At 45.1% G+C, this 17,523-nt stretch overlaps 1 protein-coding gene across 1 annotated transcript in view; it reads left to right on the top strand.

Annotated features, from left to right (window-relative positions):
* Positions 1-6,525: 6,525 nt before the first annotated feature.
* fid (class I SAM-dependent methyltransferase fire dancer) overlaps positions 6,526-17,523 on the top strand; it is a 78,069-nt gene continuing 67,071 nt past the window's right edge. Inside the window, exon 1 of the mRNA XM_077662641.1 lies at positions 6,526-6,882. The gene's annotated coding sequence lies outside the window, so the exon portion shown is untranslated. The remainder of the gene's footprint in view (positions 6,883-17,523) is intronic.

Raw genomic sequence — 17,523 nt, 5'->3', positions numbered from 1 at the left:
AAAACTAGATATCCGAGAGTTTGTCAGCGAAGAAGGTGACTATCATGGCTGACTTTTCTTTTTCGCTGCAAACTCTAACCTACAAAATGCTTCCTTCGTTTAAGCCAACTATTCTCGACAACCATAGAAAATCAGGGCGATGTTCCGAGCACTAGAAATTCCAGCACTGGTTTTGAGTGCACAGCGTCAGGTGGCACGCGTTAACAGCCGTCAAAACGAGAAGCGTTTGTCCGCATTCCCTTGGCTTGAGACGTATGCAAGTGACAGAGATAATAAAGCATATTTTAAGCGAAAGGTTTTCCATTGGCAAGTTAAAAGATCATCAAAGAGACCAAGGATTCTTTGTGTATTGAAAAAACCTTGGAGTAAAGAAACTTTACAAGTAAAAATGACCGAGAGGATATTAGAGAACGAGTGGAGGACAGGGCAGGAATTTTTATCTAGACCCAAAGTTATTAATTGCTATGGATACGAAGAACACGTGTTAGGCTTCATTTTGCTCACAGCGCAACAAGAACAGGGCGCGAGACGAAAGACTAAAACGAACAAGCGCTGACTGTCAGCTGTTTTTTATTGAAGAACGAAACACGTATATATGCAGATATTTAAAGACTTATCAAGACCACAGAAGTTATCTGGAAGGCGCGTGGGAGGTCAGATAACCCAGTTCCTTCTCGGATAACGCAATGGAAGGGCTGCTGATACACATCGTACCCTTGTGGTGAATACAGAAGGCCTCCATTACCTCGCGTGTTAGTATATCGCTGTGTCGGAACAGGATGCGCGTGTTCTTGTAATCAGGAACACATCTGCACTCTTTGGATCCAAAAGTCGACTAGGAAAGGAGGTCACCTCTTGCTCTCCTTTCCGCGCGATCTTTATCATGCTTGCATTGGCTTTTCCTAAAGTGGGCGCCTGTGTGGAAAAGGGACCATTTTTTCTCCTGTTCTTATGCTCCCTTAGACGTTTGTTGACACGCCTGCCAGTTTGGTCAATGTACAAGGCACCGCATGAGAAGGGGACCTGATAATATACCACCCCCCCCCCCCCTCGCAAGGTATAGACGGCGACACATGACGCAACTGACAAGCACCCCTCTTGTCGCCTTGCCTTTGACTGACCTGTTTGCACATTGTGCTAAATTTTCTAGGCGCAGAAAAGAAAACATCAATGTCGTAACTACCTACAACTTTTGTAGCGAAAGCTACATTGGCCACATACTCGCAGATTCGCGGTGCTCGCATTCCCACCGTGATCGCACCGCACCACGTGACCAACCGAGTGACGAACCACGTGACAACAACTAGCCAGACAACCGGAGTAACCTGGACTTTGTAATCAAGATTAACCAAGGCTATCCAAGCTATTCCTTAACTTTCGCTACGTATATCCTGGCATAGCCGAGCTAAACCACTGCCAATTTTTTTCATTCCATGTGACAAGTAGTGTGCATACGGGACCACAGCCGGCCTTTTCTTCCTTTTGCCATCTTTCGGCTGAGCCCCATTCTTAAGCTGTCTAAGAAGTTTATCCGCTGCCCTGGAAATGAGTTGATCAGGGTACCCTTTCGCACGTAATCTGCTTGCTTGCGCCAAAATGCTCTCCCCCATCCTTTCATGACAAGATTTCCTGAGAGCTGATTGCAACAATGAAACGGCAATGCCCTCCTTTATCAGCTTAGAATGGCCAGACCGGAAGTTTGCCAAGGGTTTGGCAGTCCTCGGGCGATACCACCAGCACAAGTGTTTGTCTTTACCATACAATGCCAAATCCAAAAACTGCGATTCTCTGTTTTGCCCTCCACTACGGCACCTCTTCTTCCTTTCTTCTTTCACTCCCTCCTTTATCCCTTCCCTTACGGCGCGGTTCAGGTGTCCAACGATATATGAGACTGATACTGCGCCTTTTCCTTTCCCCCAAAAACCAATTATTATTATTATTATTATTAATATTATTATTATTATTATATTATTCTCTGTTACTGGGAACCTCAGGTACGAACTCCAGCCAACGTCCACATTCCTTAAAAATCTTCAATACGTCGACCAGACTTCTAGGCAAGCTGCTCTTTCGGGTGAACTCCAAGTAGCCGTCGACATACCGAAAAACCCGAACGACTGACTTATCCAAAGTCTTGTCGATTGCCGTATCAACCCTGCTTAAAAAGATGTCAGCCAACACAGCTCCTACTCTGGAGCCTAAGCGGACCCCCGACGCTTGTACAAAAGCCTCTCCTTCCCAATCAACCGCAGTTGCAGATGGGTAAAATGACATTTCTAAAACAACTGTCAACTGAGACACAGCATTTATTAATAAAAGCACTTTCATCATTTTCCTGTGTTATGCACATCTTTACACCTTGCTGATCACGTGTTAGGAGTTATTAGGCGACAGCAATCACCGCCTCAGTCAAAATGAACTGCTGTGTCTCTCCGTCCGCCCGTCTATCTGTCTATCTATCTGTTTGTGTCATTCTCTCTGTCTAGCCTAACAAAATATAAGGCAAAAAATTTAGGGGGCACTTTGTTGACCTGTTGTTGTGCGGTGAGACGAAAGCCTTTAGCGTGGTGTTGATGCTTGTGTAACTAATGTGTGGTTAAGATGTTAATTAAGTACACAACTGTTTGTGAATATTAAATGCTGGAGACACTGGAGGGCGTTTGGGAGGCATCCGTCTGTTTCGACGCATTTTCGCAAACACTCTCCACGTCCTTACGCTAGTCATATATTAGCCTGGGCAGAGAAAAAGAAAGAAAAATAATGTTGCCCAGCACGCACCGCTTAAGGAAGTACGGGCTCTTACGCTAGACAAAAATTAATGTGGGACTGTAAAATACAAGTGTGAAGGAGAAATACATCAGCGTACACCCTACAGTGTTCGTTTTTTGCCCGCGGAGAAAAACAGTGCTTTGTCATATGATCTATTTATGTTGCTGGGACTATTTAGTCTCTGGAAGAGCCGCATGATGGACCGCCACACCGAATCGCCAAGGTCGTCGAAATATTTGCTTCGTGCACAATGCGCTTTCGTGCGGGGAGTATATGCTGCCCTGCAAGAGCCGCCTAGCTGGATCTGGATGCATGTGTGTGCCTCCCAGACTTTTGATGTTTTGGAAGGAGGGCTCATGCAGGGGTAAGGTGGCCTGCTGTTTTGTGGCGTAAGCGTGCTTATTCTTTCCTTTTCGGCACTATTTTTATGCAACTTTTTTTATCGAGTTGACGTCATTTTATTGACAGCAAGAGTGCAACAGATTTCGCGGACGGACGGGCACACAACGATGAGCCATTAACGGCTTTCGCCTTCATACAACAAATTAATTGTTAGGTGCAGTAATCTTCGATGCTCGCCTTGAAAGTGGCGATGTTACCGATTGCAACTGTTCAGGCTGACAAGTGGTTCCTGGCCACCTACATTTATTTTATGATTTTAGCGTGAATTTGTTCTGAAACCTAGTGAATTCTGCTGCCGAAGGGTGCGGTCCATTTTATTGGGAAGAGCATTAGGAGGGCAATCACGACAGAAATTGTCCGGCGTTCGTGTCGGCCTCGGCGTTTGTGTAAAGGCTCAAACTTCCAACCTTGGCAGTTGGCGTTCAGAGAGAGTTCCCGCTCTACACCTGCCACCCGCTACAACACCGGCTAGAACGAAACACCTGCTATAAAGAAGCACCGGCGCTAGCATCTTGGGAAGGACACATCAGTGGCAGGTGATTTTGATTGGATCCTAGTAATGATAATAACTTACGTAAGTTACAAGTAGCGGTAGTTGTGGTACAGTTCGTGTTCCAGGCTGCAGATCGATAGCACTTAGTGTTCGCAGTACTTTTGCGGGCAAGAAATGGTTTATCAACCACTAATCTTTAGAAAACACTACCGACATTCTTAACCGAATCCGCTTTGAAGAGGAACCAGTCTGCAGAATGTTCCTTTGGTATCACTGGTACTCGATACGATTCAACACATTCCGGTAAAGCACGCGTTCGAAAACCTTACGAAGTACTCAATGATAATCTGTGTCTGAGACCGATCGTACCTTATACAGCCAAACATAACCGGCGTGTCTACGTCATTACAACAAATACTAAGGGTAAATCGACTTATCTCCTATATGACATAGACTTCAGTCGAATTCAATTAATGACAAGGAAGAAATGAGCGAAAAAAACACAAAGACTAGCTACAGCTGCGCAGTCAGCAACGCATGCAGAAGCACACGTGCTGGAAGCAAAAGAAAACGGCCATCAAAAGAAGAAGGTAGTTCTGAAAGACAGTTGGTCACTAGAAACTGAACAAATTTAAGTTGAACGAAAATGTGGCGCAACGTCTGCTTTACGGTGAAAAATAATTATACAAAGACTAGATATAACTAGATTTCTTCCTCCCGACATCACATGCCTAGCAGCATATTAACCCAAGTTTAAGGTTACGTAGGTCAAAAGAGTTATTCAGGAGATTAAGACATGCCTGAAGCGAGCACATCATAGTCGCCGAAATAGACTGTAGCGAATAAGATGAGACGTCCGAATACTGTAAAACCTAAAGAACGTTTTTGCACGCAGAAAATATTTCATGATTTAAAAGTTAAATCTCTGAAAGTATTGCGATTCAACAAATTTTCACAGGACAGACCATGAAGAGGGAATACGCATAATGTACCAGAATTGGCATCAAATGTTCTTTGAATTTGATAAGGGGTGTTTTTAGTGAATTCCTTCGTAAATTGGCCTCCTGGGCATTGAGGCAGCTGACAGATTTGGCCGCTGCCAAGACATCACCCAGAAAGAAATGAACAGTCATTATAAAACAGCGGTCAGCCCTTGCGACCAAACAGCTAAAGAGGGCTTATGATACGACATTAACGCGTGTCGTGCTCGGAATTCAGAGCAAATATTCAAGACTGCGCTGACACTTCTCTTTTGTACGTATATAGTTACGGCGATCTACGCCACTGTATTATATGCGCCGCCCGTAACATGACACGTGAGGGCGCTCCTGCTAGCATCCCTGAAAGGGACAGGTGTGCCACATAACGCGATGGAGGACACTGTTTTGCTACAGGCAAAGCGGGCATTTCTCAGTGAGGATTCCGACATATGATGTAGATATTTAACAAGACAGCAAATATTGGAAGTGGCAAGAACAAAAATTCCTATTTCGACGGACCCATTCAAGCTGTTACAGTGCGTCCTTATGACACGAACTGCTTCGCGACTTTTGACGACCTGAATTTATTTTAAGATATTTTGAACACTTACCTGCATTTTGTATATACTGGTTTTAAGCGAAGATAAGGCAGAACAATTTCTTACAGTATAGCCTAGCGGCAGTCTGGCCAACAAATGAAAACAGCTCCAACCTCCGCCTCAAACAGATGCCAACGAGACTAGCCACTGGTGAAGCCCTTTAAAAACACTGTTATGTTTACATCTCGTTCTATGTCCAAAGTTCTTTAAGTGTTCTCTTTTTTAATCAGGTAGCATAAATTATCAATATATTCGCACTTCTAAGGCATATTAGCTAAATTCGTGGCAAGCACACAGCCCCCCACCCTCTCTCCTCTCTTGTTTCGACACGCTTTTCGGCACTGCCATTCTTGTGCACATCGGGTGTTAGCAGTGTGGGTGTTTCAGCAGGTGGTACCTTACTCACTACCACGGTCTTCTTCAGCGCTCTTAACGGCTATAGCTGCCGATAAGAAAACTGTGCTGCTAACTTAAGATATTTGGAGGCACGGAAGGTTTCCTGCGCCCCGCAAAAGTAACAGAAAGGAGGGAAGTAGGAAGGAAGTGTACAAGCAGAAACCAAATGGTGTTTTGGTTTCTATTCAGTGTTTACTACTTGGTGCCCTACTCTCAGTTTCATTTCCTGGCTTAAAGGATTTTGTTTTGTGGGAATTTGTTGTTCGCATATTTCGAAGTCTAATCCTGCGTAGGGTCGCCTGATAGTTTCTGAAGGGTCCAAAAACAAACCAGTATAACAAGATAGGAGTCATGACTCAGGGATCACACGGACTGCATGAGCCGACAATATTACTCAAATCACAAAGGCTCAAGAAATTGCCACTTAGCACAGCACTTAGGAGTGCCTCGGGTGTGCAATTCATTAATATTAGCTCCATCATTGTTTTCTGAAGCTTCTATGATGCCTTATTTATTGCTGAGTGTTTGTCTATTTACAGAAACTAGTAGTGCACCAATGGGGTAAGTTGAGCCTGAAAGCGTGCTCCATACAAACAATCCACAAGCATCATGCCATCCAGCCGACTCTACGGCTAACTAACGCGCGTCCAAAAAATTAACGCGTACAAATTAAAACCAGGAAAACCCCATAACTGCACTGATCTGGACAAAGCCGTGCGCTCGAAGCAAGCCCGCCAAAGTGACGTATAGACGAGGAAAAAAATATATAACGAAAAATTAGGGAGAGAGCACCCATCAAAGCATCCCCATGGAGACCGACCCTTTTTTTTTTTTTTCTCGAGCGACGCCAGCGCCTCAGCTCGGCGGATTCGGCGCGCCGCGGCGCGACTGCGAAGCGAAGCGCCGAGGAAAAAAGCGGGTCGTGCCCCGTTCGCCCCGAAAGCTGGCTTCGTGCGGCGCCCTGTGCCGTCGTCGTCGGCGCGAACGCAGCAGCCCGGGCTGGCGGCAACGGGCATGCTGCCCCGAACGCCCGAGTGACGTCCCCCGTCGCCTTACGGCGTTCGCTCCCGACCCAGCGTTCGTCCCCAGCCTAAGAGTGCACGCGACGGCGACGAGCTCCGCGCCTCCTCGCCGAGACGGTGTTCCGGGAGCCGGAAACGACCCCGAAGCCTTATGCAGCGGCGCTGCGGACCCGGCGGTGAAGCCGCGCGTCCACTTCAGCCGGTCCTGCGCGAGCTCGGAGGTGAGCGCACGATGCATGGGCGACCGTGAACCCGGACCTGCGGCTCCCCGCTTCCCTGACCGTCGTGTACGAAATCGAACGATGCGCTCGGTTGCGGATGCGGCGCCTTTAACCGAATACAACAATGCGTTGGCCGCTTTTCCCGCGCACAGAGAACAGAGAGGTGAACGTGCACGCCAGCAAGCTTATGCATGCAGATACTTATCTTATTTTTCTTTCCTTCCTTGAACGTCGCGGAAGTGAGGTGTAGATTGTGGAGGTGAAGGCAGGATACACACGGGTGTCGACTTATGCTTTTGCAAATGCGATATATATAAGCTGGCCGTTCAGGAAAGCGAGTTGAGTAAAATAGATGAAGCGCGCAAGGGTTTACGGGGGAGATGCGCGGTTTCTTTTTTTGGGTTGCACCACGGCTGCGAGAAAGTGATGAATGACGCCCGGGAAAAGTCTGGAATAATCTAAAACTTACAGCTCCAAATAGGAAATAAATGATGGGTCGTAGTCTTTTGAACGCAGCAAAGTCCGGTTGGCTCAAGGCGCTCGAGTTTTCACAGCAGCTGCGCTTTGGGACGTCCGCCAGCGAAATAAATGGGCCTCATTATCTATCGTGGCACGAAAAGAAAGGTACGTTTAAAATACTCGCTGCGATGGCTTAGTGGCTTTGGCGTTCGGCCGCTGATTCCAAGGTCGCGGGCTCGATCCCAGCCGCGGCAGCTGTGTTTCTATGGAGGCGAAATACAAAAAAAAAACGCCCATGCGCTGTGCGGTGTCAGCGAGCGTGAAAGACCCCCGGTGATCTAAATTCATCCGGAGCTCTCTACTACGGCGTCCCTCATAGCCCGTGTGTCGTTTCGAGACGGTAAACTCCACAGTTTAGTTTTCGTACACATTGAAAATCGTTGTATTCTAAGGTATTGTTCAATTCCTAAAAAGCAAATGTGCCTAATAGTCAGAAACATACACCATGTAAGGTGTTGCGCGGTTCCTGCAGAAAATATAAAAAATTCACACATAGGACAGAGATGTTCAACTTCGTTTATGATATTGTTTTGGGACAAATGCCGAGCTGGGAAAGGATACGTCGCAGTGCGAACCATTTTATGAAATGCAGCTCACCGCTACTTGCTCTTGCTGAAATGTTAAACATTGTTAAATATTACTGTTGGTAATTATATTAATCTCCTGTTCTAGCACCGCTTTCAGAAGAGTGCAGCTGTTACTTTAAAATATGCATGCAAATCAGTTCTTTAACACCAAAAATAAAAAGAAGCAAGAGTGTCGGAGAAGCACCCCTTACCTGCAGAACAGCGTAGGACGACCAGCATTGCATGTCCACGACCGCTTGTGTAGGCGGCACTTTGAAAATTGAAATATTAAGTCTCTTTTACAACGGCACCGTTTAAGAGATAGTTTACACTACACATATACAGGCCACAATCATTTTACTTTAAACTTACGCTTCCCAACAGTGTAGCCTTTCGGCGCTTGTCAACAAGTAGTATACACTGCTGCGATTTTAAAATAAAAGAAAATATTCAGTTCGAAGTTGTAAAACAGGAGCAGTTATGCGGTTGAGTGCATATACAATAAAACGCCAATGCAACCAGGTGAAAAACAAATCAGTTCGTTTTTTAACTTTTCGGTGCCCTAGCTCTGTGTATGAATATTTAATAATGGCCCTTGCAGAGGAATTTCGTAACAACAAGGAGAAGAATGTGTTAAATTATCAACTAGAAGAGAAAATTTCGTATCTCTAATTTTATGAAACAGAAGAGCAAAAACAGAACTTGAAAGGTCCTGTCTTCCTGTTTCTTCTACCTCGTCAAATTAGCGGTGAAAACTATACCTTCTAGTTATTATCCCATGTATGACTAGCGCCCTAGATATACAATGTTTTTTTTTTTGCGCATAACTGCAAAAGTTCGTTCTGTAAAAGCTTACGCCCGCTAGCGTAAGTTCAAGAGGGTCTAAACATTTTCTGTGGAAGGGTCGACCGTGTTGCGTGCTTTCAGTTTTCTGCGTTGTGTGCGTTCAGAAAGATCCGCCAGTCTTCTCTGGACGCCATTTTTGCAATTCGACCCCATCCACTACATTGTAATTCTGCAAGAAAAAGAAATAATTTTTGCGCATTGCCATAAGAAAAGAAGCGCGCGTGATGAGCAACGTGATTCTAAAGCCGATGTGTAATTAGTATTTGAAACTTTAATACAGAGTAACAGGTAGCAAATTTTCCGAGTATCCTGCATTGTATGACGGCTCAAAAGCCGGTATTAAGAAAAAATTTCCACCAATAAAAGTATGATTCTGAATAGTGAAGTGAAATAAACATTTCATATCAAAAAAATTGGCGGTCGTTTAGCTTTGATTAAACCTGGAGTGACGCGATAGCTACAGCTGGCCGGGTGAAACTTGATCACGTGACCAACCACGTGATCAGCCACGGCGCTGCGCCGCCGGCAGCTGCTCCGCACCACGTGACCAACCACGTGGCTGAAGGCTCGAAATGCTACCGTAATGTAGCTATCGCTACAAAATATTTAGGTTCTTCAAATTTCTGAGCATATATGGATTAATCTGGACTGCTTACAGCTGTCGCTGCCGTCCTTTGAGTTAGCGTCAGCAGAATAAACTACAGACCCTAGTTGTCAAAACGACCAGATCAAGGTTTGAATGTTTGACGTGCCTGTTTCTTCGAGTTTCTAAAACACTTCTAAATGCATAAATCAACTTCTTGTGCGTCCTAAAGTACGTAATGGTATCCAGCTATGACGGTTTAGATGAAACGGTACAGGCGCAAGTAGACGAAAGCTGTGGCGACTCAGACACACCAGTATCGATGGAAGTGACCGGCTGTGCCGCAGCTTCAACAACTCTGCGCACAGCGCCAGTGCCTCAATAGGCACAGCTCGCATGTCATGCCGCCGGGACGAGTTAGAACGGCGATTTGCTTAAATATTAAAAAAAAAGAACAGCAAGCAAGCAGGAGACTGAGAAATGGCAGTTGAATGTCTTGCTTCGAAAAAAAAAATGCTCCATTGGAATAAATCCGCCCCATATCTATTTGAACCGCATACATTTCCCAGCTTCCAGTGGAACATGTACTACTTTGAGAGACAAATGAAGGCCAGCAAAAATTTCAGGCGTTTTTTTCTTGTAGCCACAAATGACAAAGTGGCAATAAAAAGAGCCGTGTACGAAAAAATCACATCTCGAAATCTTATTTTTTCTTTTAGGAACAAGCAAGGAGGAGGGGGGGGGGGGGGGGGGGGGGGCTTATGTGCTTCCTCTTTTTATCTTTCTGTCTTTTTAACTGAGGGCAAAAGAGCGAGTCCCATAATCGCGCCATAAGGCTACCGCCGACCAAGAGTCGTAAAATGAAGTCCGTGAGCCTGTAAGACCCTCGCGGAACGGCGGGTGAGCGCATCATTAGAAACGAGCAACGGCGTGCATTTGAATCACTCCGCAGACAGAGAAGAGGCAGGAGGGGGGGGGGGGGGGGGGGCGACGCACCAGCCAAAGATCCGGCGTTAGTATGTTCCAAAATAAACAGGAATGGAGAACTTTGGAAGGCACGTGGCCAGCGGAAAGCGAGCAGACAAGAATAAAATTAACGCCCAAATTAGATTTTTCCCCTTTGTCAGAATTAACTTCATTCCACGTCTCGCAGGAAAACCGCAGGCCGTGGGAAGGATCCGTAGCCGCACAGGAAGCCAGGGTACAGAGTAATTTCAGCCACGTGTGGGAGGTTCTTTGACGTCAAAAGAGACATTCACACCCCATTGAACGTTTCCCGGTTGAGCGAGCTAAAATACGCATCGGCACTATGCACCTAAACAAGAAAACGAGCTTGGAAAGCTTAACCCTAAATCAATGCGCAGCCCAATAAACACACAGCAGTGCGCGCACTGTGCTCCAGCACTGCGCTAAGCCACCAGTTCCGGCAGCTGCAATTCCCAAGCAGTTCAACAGTGCCCAAACGCTGTGCACACAAGCCCACGAAACCCGCGAAATGGCAAGGTAATTGCTATTGGAGACAGTCACGATATTAGACGTCTTGTAGAACAAAACCGAACATTTCCAACTAGATTCGGGAGCTAAGGTTGAAATTCATTTGTTTGTTTTTTTCGTTTGCGCACGGTCATGCGCATGCGCTCTGCCTTCTAGAGTTTTACTGATTATCCGTCTGCTAGCTTCTTCCGGCAGAAATGAAAACGAAGGACATTTGAGTTCGCGGCAGTCGCTAGGAATCTTATTTTTTAAAAATTCCAGCTTTTCAAGGATCTCATCTCGACAGTCTCACGCTTCTTGAACAGAGAAGTTGTGTTCCGAAGCCAAATAATGTGATCCAAGCGGAACACATTACAACCTGAGCGAGCTCCGATCAAAGTTTAATTGAAGCCCGACATTTCGAAGCCCGTGCGCCGCAGGCGGAAGCCAGAATAACAACCTCCGCTAGAACCGGCCCGACTTCATCAAGCCGCAGCGGTTTCGAAACGTAGAGTTTCAATTAAACTTTGATTGGTGTTCGCTCCGAGGCGCGCGCGTGCACACCCACGCACGCAGGAATATACACGCTATTTTATACACGTGTGTATGAGTAATATATCCGGCTGGATTGCTTTTAATAATTTTGTTTTTTTTTCTTTTTGTTCAAGCCAAATATATATCTGTTAGGTGTCTGCTTTGAAGTTCAGCCCGGGCTCTACTGTAAGAGCAGCACTGCAATTCAAGCCTCGCTAGATTACTTGATATACTGAAATCACTGGCTGCAGCTGTAGAACTTGACAAATAGTTTTATTGTTTGTGTTTCACGTGAGTCAAATTTGTTGTCTGTTTTGATTTTGTTTTTGTGGGCGAGTGTGAGCACCATATTGTGTAAACTTCTGCTTACATTAGTAGTCCCCCTGCACGCACTGAGACGTCCGCATTCAGTATTGTGTAGCATGCAGTATCTAGACAATGCAATCATCTTCCTCGTTTTTACACTTCGTTGGTTTAAATTCGAGGTGGCGCGCGCAGAGCATTGTTACTGCAGGAATAGCAAAACAAATCAGTAAACCAACTGTCTTGTTCTATGCCCTGGCGTACAGACCCGAGAACCCTGTAGACGCTTCGAATTAATCCCGCATTTCACGCGGCGCACGTCTGGAGCTAATGTCGCGCAAACAATTACCTTCCGAGCTCTCGTGTCAGTCGGTTTCAAATCGAGTTGAATTCACCAAAGCTCGCCTACACGTAAACCAGATACAAGAGGTAAAAATTTTCCTCGCACCAAACACCCGCTCACGGTTCATGGAAGCTCGCCACTGCACTTCCCTTTGCTGTGCAGAGAGGGGGGGGGGGGGGGTCGTAGGCTGCCTTGTCGTCACGTTCACGGTCGTCACGTTCATGACCCTCTAGCGGTGCCTCTGCTTCTGCTTACTTTCCGTCACGTCTGCGTGGCTACGGAGGCTGCGTGTGACAAACGCCACTCTTCTTGTTTTCGCATTCACTGCCTCCGGAAACTGCGACGGGGGGAGGAAGATATGGAGAGGGGGTGCGTAGAGAGGTTTTCCACAGAACACGTTTAAGAGGAAAGCGCGCTGCGAGCGGATTTAATGTGACGCCAACCGTGGCGCTAGAACCTCTGCGCGCGCTCGCGTGCGCACGTAAGAAAAGTAAATCGAGGGATAGCGACGTCTACTCCTTTGACGTCACATCCTGGTTGTTTCGCTAGCCCTCCTTTCTTTCCGTCGCTGCTGATTAGCCGTGCTGGACCGTCTGTCTTTGTTTCCGTATTTTTTTGCTTTTCTCCGGCGCAATAAAAGGCATTGTTTATCACGTCGGTTGTACATGCTTGTTTGTTCATTTTTCTCGTGCGCTGATACATTGGCTGCACTTATGCACTCGTGCCTGCTGTTTTGTTTTTGTTTTTTGTTGCTTTCTGAACGTCATCATCCGTCACTGTGCGTCGCTGTTGACCGCTTTACCTTTGCCAGCTCGCCCCACTCAGCGCATTAGGAGAAGCAAGTCTACGCACATTGTAGTGCTGACCTCTCCAGTGAATGGAAAAACAACACTTTCTCACCCTCTTCCTCTTTCTAGGTCAGCGTTCTCATTTCTTGTTTTTACAATTTCTATTTTCATCATACTGCCCTCTATGCACTAAAATTTCACAGTCTCTAAATGCGTACTAAATGCTCAGCCGCCGACCGCGGTGGCTGCGTTTTTATGGAGGAAAAACGCTAAGGCGCCCGTGTGCTGTGCGATGTCAGTGCACGTTAAAGATCCCCAGGTGGTCGAAATTATGCCGGAGCCCTCCACTACGGGCACCTCTTTCTTCGTTCTTTCACTCCCTCCTTTATCCCTTCCCTTACGGCGCGGTTCAGGTGTCCAACGATATATGAGACAGATACTGCGCCATTCCCTTTCCCCCATAACAAATTATTATTATTATTATTATTATTATTATTATTATTATTATTATTATTATTATTATTATTATTATTTTTATTATTATTATTATTATTATTATTATTATTATTATTATTATTATTATTATTATTATTATTATTATTATTATTATTATTATTATTATTATTATTATTATTATTATTATTATTATTATTATTATTATTAACCGCGCTTATGCTAGAAAAAATAACCGGTAAGCAGACTTAAAATTTAACGCGCGTCTTCGTGGCTCTGGAAAGCATGCTGTCTTGGTCTTAGTTTCGATCACTGGATTTTGTGCGAACGCAAGTATCGCCGTGGTTCAGATAAGCTCAATGTTCTTTTTGTTTCGCCATTTTTTTGTAAAGCTTTCAGGATATAAATCTTGTGCCTATAAAATGACAATTCGCTTTACATGAATTTTCCTTACCATCATCGATCTCTGTCAACTTCCATCTGGTGAACCTCTCCAGTGAAGGGTGGGATGATTCCTTGGGCCGTATAACCGTACTAAATTGGGTTCAAACCAACCCGGCAGTTCTGTGGACATATTAAGGTTTGGTCTTTGATTTTATGGAGATTAATGTCTCAAAGCGTCTCAGAGCCGTAATGGAAGGCCCCGGATAATTTCGACCGCCTGGGATTTTTTTAACGTGCACTGATATCGCAAAATACGCGGGCCTCTAACATTTTGCCTCCATCGAAATGCGACCGCCGCGGCCGGGATCGAACCCGCGTCTTTCGGGTCAGCAGCCGAGCCCCTTAACCACTGGACCACTGCGGCGGCTGTGCACAAAAAATAACTTTTTTTTTCTTCCATCGTAATTTGTTTAATTATAATATTTAATCTATTAGCGCCTCATCCTGCATAATCGTTGGAAAGGAGCACTTTCTTTAAGTGAAGCTGTGAAACTGAACTTGTTATAACGAGTTCGTTTAGTGCATTAGCTATCGAAACAACGGCAAAATACTTGAAATTTGTCCTTATCTAGCGCTATTTCGTATGTGTGTGCTTCGTCTGCATCACCCTGTGTTCGTTTCAGCGCCGTTCAAATGAATACAGCGAATCCTGTAATGTTATTCTGAATGTGCGATTGACTAAACGCCTTCAATTCCAGCTCGCGCACATCTTCAGCGTACGTACAAGTACAACGTGTCCCTAAATCACCTACTTAGATTACCAGAACCTGAATCAGGACCCTGTGGTGAGTGTTGTACGCATTGGCAATTCCGAAAAATATCCAAAGATAACTGTTCAAGAGAGAGCCCATTTAATGAAAAGCAGATAATTTAGCCGGTGTTTAGAAATCACTGTCATGCTACTCTGCACAGAGAAGGAAATTTGGGAGATAAAGGCGGAAAGAGGGCAGCGTGGTAAAAGTAAGATAAAACATATAAAAAAGGAGAGAACTGTTCAAAGCCCCAGATCTGTAGATTATGACTGTCTTTTCTCTCTAAACCTGCCTCTTCCTCTCTAAAAACAGGTTTCCTGGTGTTCAAACGAAACTTTGAAATGCGAAAATGCGCTTACTTCATAAGATAAGAGGCGAACGAAGCTACAACGCAACGGGAATTAGTGGAAAGAGGGAAAGTATTTTTCCTGAGCGGAGCTCCGGATATTGCGCGCTCGCATAATCACCAGGCAATGGAAGGAAGCGCTCTTTGCAGGCAGGCAATGTTCGCACTTGTTTAGTGCATCCGGGTAATTCGCAGCTTATAAAAAATTTAAACGAGTGCGCGATAACGCCGAGCGAGCGCGCAATGCAGGTCATAATTAAGCGTGGCACAGCAAACCGTGAACGCTTCCTTTCAGAAGGACGTCTTTTTCTATCTCCGTTTTTCGCGCTGAGAGAACGGCACGGAACGAGTTAAAACACTGACGACTTCCTGTTTTCGTGCTGTTAGGTTACGTAAAGGATAAAAGCAAACAGACTACAGAAAACGTAGTTATCGTTGATATTTTACCTTGAGGAAGCCGGCACTCTCACCGTAAGTTTCGCTCAACTTTTTCACCTTTATGTCGCCGTAAAAATTAGGAAGCTTGGAAGAGTCATTGTCGATCATTAATTAATAATTAACACATAATTAACATCAATAACATTAATTATGAACCGCGAACAATTATTAATTTCATGGTATCAGAGGCACTTTTTTAAACAAAATTCAATGTCAGCGATTCTTTATATGCTCTAGTGATTATTTGATTTCGACGCTTATCACAATATCTGTGGTTGTTCTCGTTGAGGAGTTCAGAGCACTACAAAGCTAGGTCCCACTCGACATTTTTTGGGGGGGGGGAAAGGTTCGCCTCACTCAGTGGCACAAAACTGTGAGCTAGTGAACGAATGGACGACGTTTGTTGAGTACACGAGCGCACTACAATCGGGAAAGAGGAGCCTAATTTCATTACGAGCACGCGTATATTTTTTCCCCCGACTATTGTTTTCATAACATCTGCGACACTTCCAGCGCCCCCAAAGCGGGTCCAGAGCTCGTCAGGTTTTTTTTTTTTGTGTACCTCTTTACTTTAGAGAGCTCTGATTGTCGCTTTTAGACATGCTTGTAAAGGGCAATAATAATAATAACAACAACAGCAACAATAATCATAACATTTTTTTGCGTATCAACGCAACACTGTGGGGTACGAGGCATGCCGTAGTATAAAATATAATTTTTTATTTCATTTACGTGGCATTGTGAACCAGCACTAAAGTCTCATTACAGCGCACTTTTTGCATTTCGCCATCACTGATGCGTGGTTGCTCGCGGCCCGTACATACCTGCAACAGAAAAAAAAATAATAAGTAGGGCTGACCAGCACCCGACAGTGATCTATTTGCAAAAGGGCTTCTCTACATGCTTTTACAATTCATAGGACACTTTTTGATTCCATTGCAAAATTTCAATAACGACACAAGCAAACTCGGTGAGAAACCAATGTACACATGAATTGTTAAGGTCGCATTATGCCAGGAAGCCACTTTCAAGAAAGCTCGTATGAATGAGAGCCACTAATAAAGTTTTTACGCAAAACAGTTGAGCATACCGTACCTCACCTTCTGACTTTAATGTAATGCGGTTTGTCGCGCCTCTCTGAGAGGACTGCACCCGTGAAAAGGATGATACATGAAGTGCATATATTGCGGACATATGAAGGCATAAAAATATAGTTACATCACGTGTTATACAACATTCGCGCTCTATATCATAACCAACGGCAGGCGTTGGACATCCAACTTTCTGCGGTACCGGGCGTAGCACGTTCTATAAACGGGTCACTGATGGACCCAACTGCACTCTTTGAATCGGTCTAAGCCTGGTCATACATCAGTTTACGGCGTCATTCGCTCTGTTTTTCTTTTTGATTTCGTGTTTGGACGCATTGGCCTCGTTGTCATTTTTGTGTGCGGAAGCATAAACTGGTTGTTGCCGACGCACTCAAGCGCTTCAAGTCTCCGGCGACTAATTCGCGCAGCATTCCCGATCTTGAAGACGCTCTTCGGAGATCCAACCACGCGGCTCTAGCACTTCAGCCGCCGTCCGTTGTCTACGCGACCACTTCTCTAGCGAGTGGCACGCTCTGACTCTACATGCCACTGACCCAGAGCGCAAACTCATGCGTGTACTGTTGCCGCATTGGCTGAACTTTAAAATGCGCTACAATATGACAATGGCATTTCACGCGACTTGTTAACGTTATTCGGCCGAGTGGCTTTTCTGAATGACTACGTTGACGTAAGTTCCTAAGGGTACCGGCGAATACTTGAGTGATTCGATGTGCTAAATGAATAAGGCCTAGAAAACGAAGCCATGGATACCAAAGTTTGTAAATGTACCCTGAATGTAAAGACTCTGAATCACTTTCGGCGACACATGTTACCAGGAAACGGGCTGAGCACTTCTCTCATTGTGCGGTTTACTTTATACTAAACGAATGCAATAAATGTAGCCAAGTGGTGTCGGTCATCAGGCCAGCTATTCAAATCCAGCTCGATGCAACGTTTCTTTTTTTTTTAATATTACGAAATAACGCATTTCTTACGAAAATTCTGGCTTCAACAAGCAGGATTTTGGCGTGAACTTCGCCGCGATTTCGACAGGAAGTCAGGCGGAGACTGCTGAGAATGGGTGCCAAAAGGCATCTGACGTTCAAAACACTTCAAAGGGCACTTTTAAGATGGGAAAAATTGGCGCTCGAATGCTCGTGTC

The sequence above is a fragment of the Amblyomma americanum genome, chromosome 4 (genome assembly GCF_052857255.1).
Source record: "Amblyomma americanum isolate KBUSLIRL-KWMA chromosome 4, ASM5285725v1, whole genome shotgun sequence".
Taxonomy (NCBI): Eukaryota; Metazoa; Arthropoda; class Arachnida; order Ixodida; family Ixodidae; genus Amblyomma; species Amblyomma americanum.
Note: the sequence above shows the minus strand (reverse complement) of the source record. Positions and strands in the feature narration are given on the sequence as shown.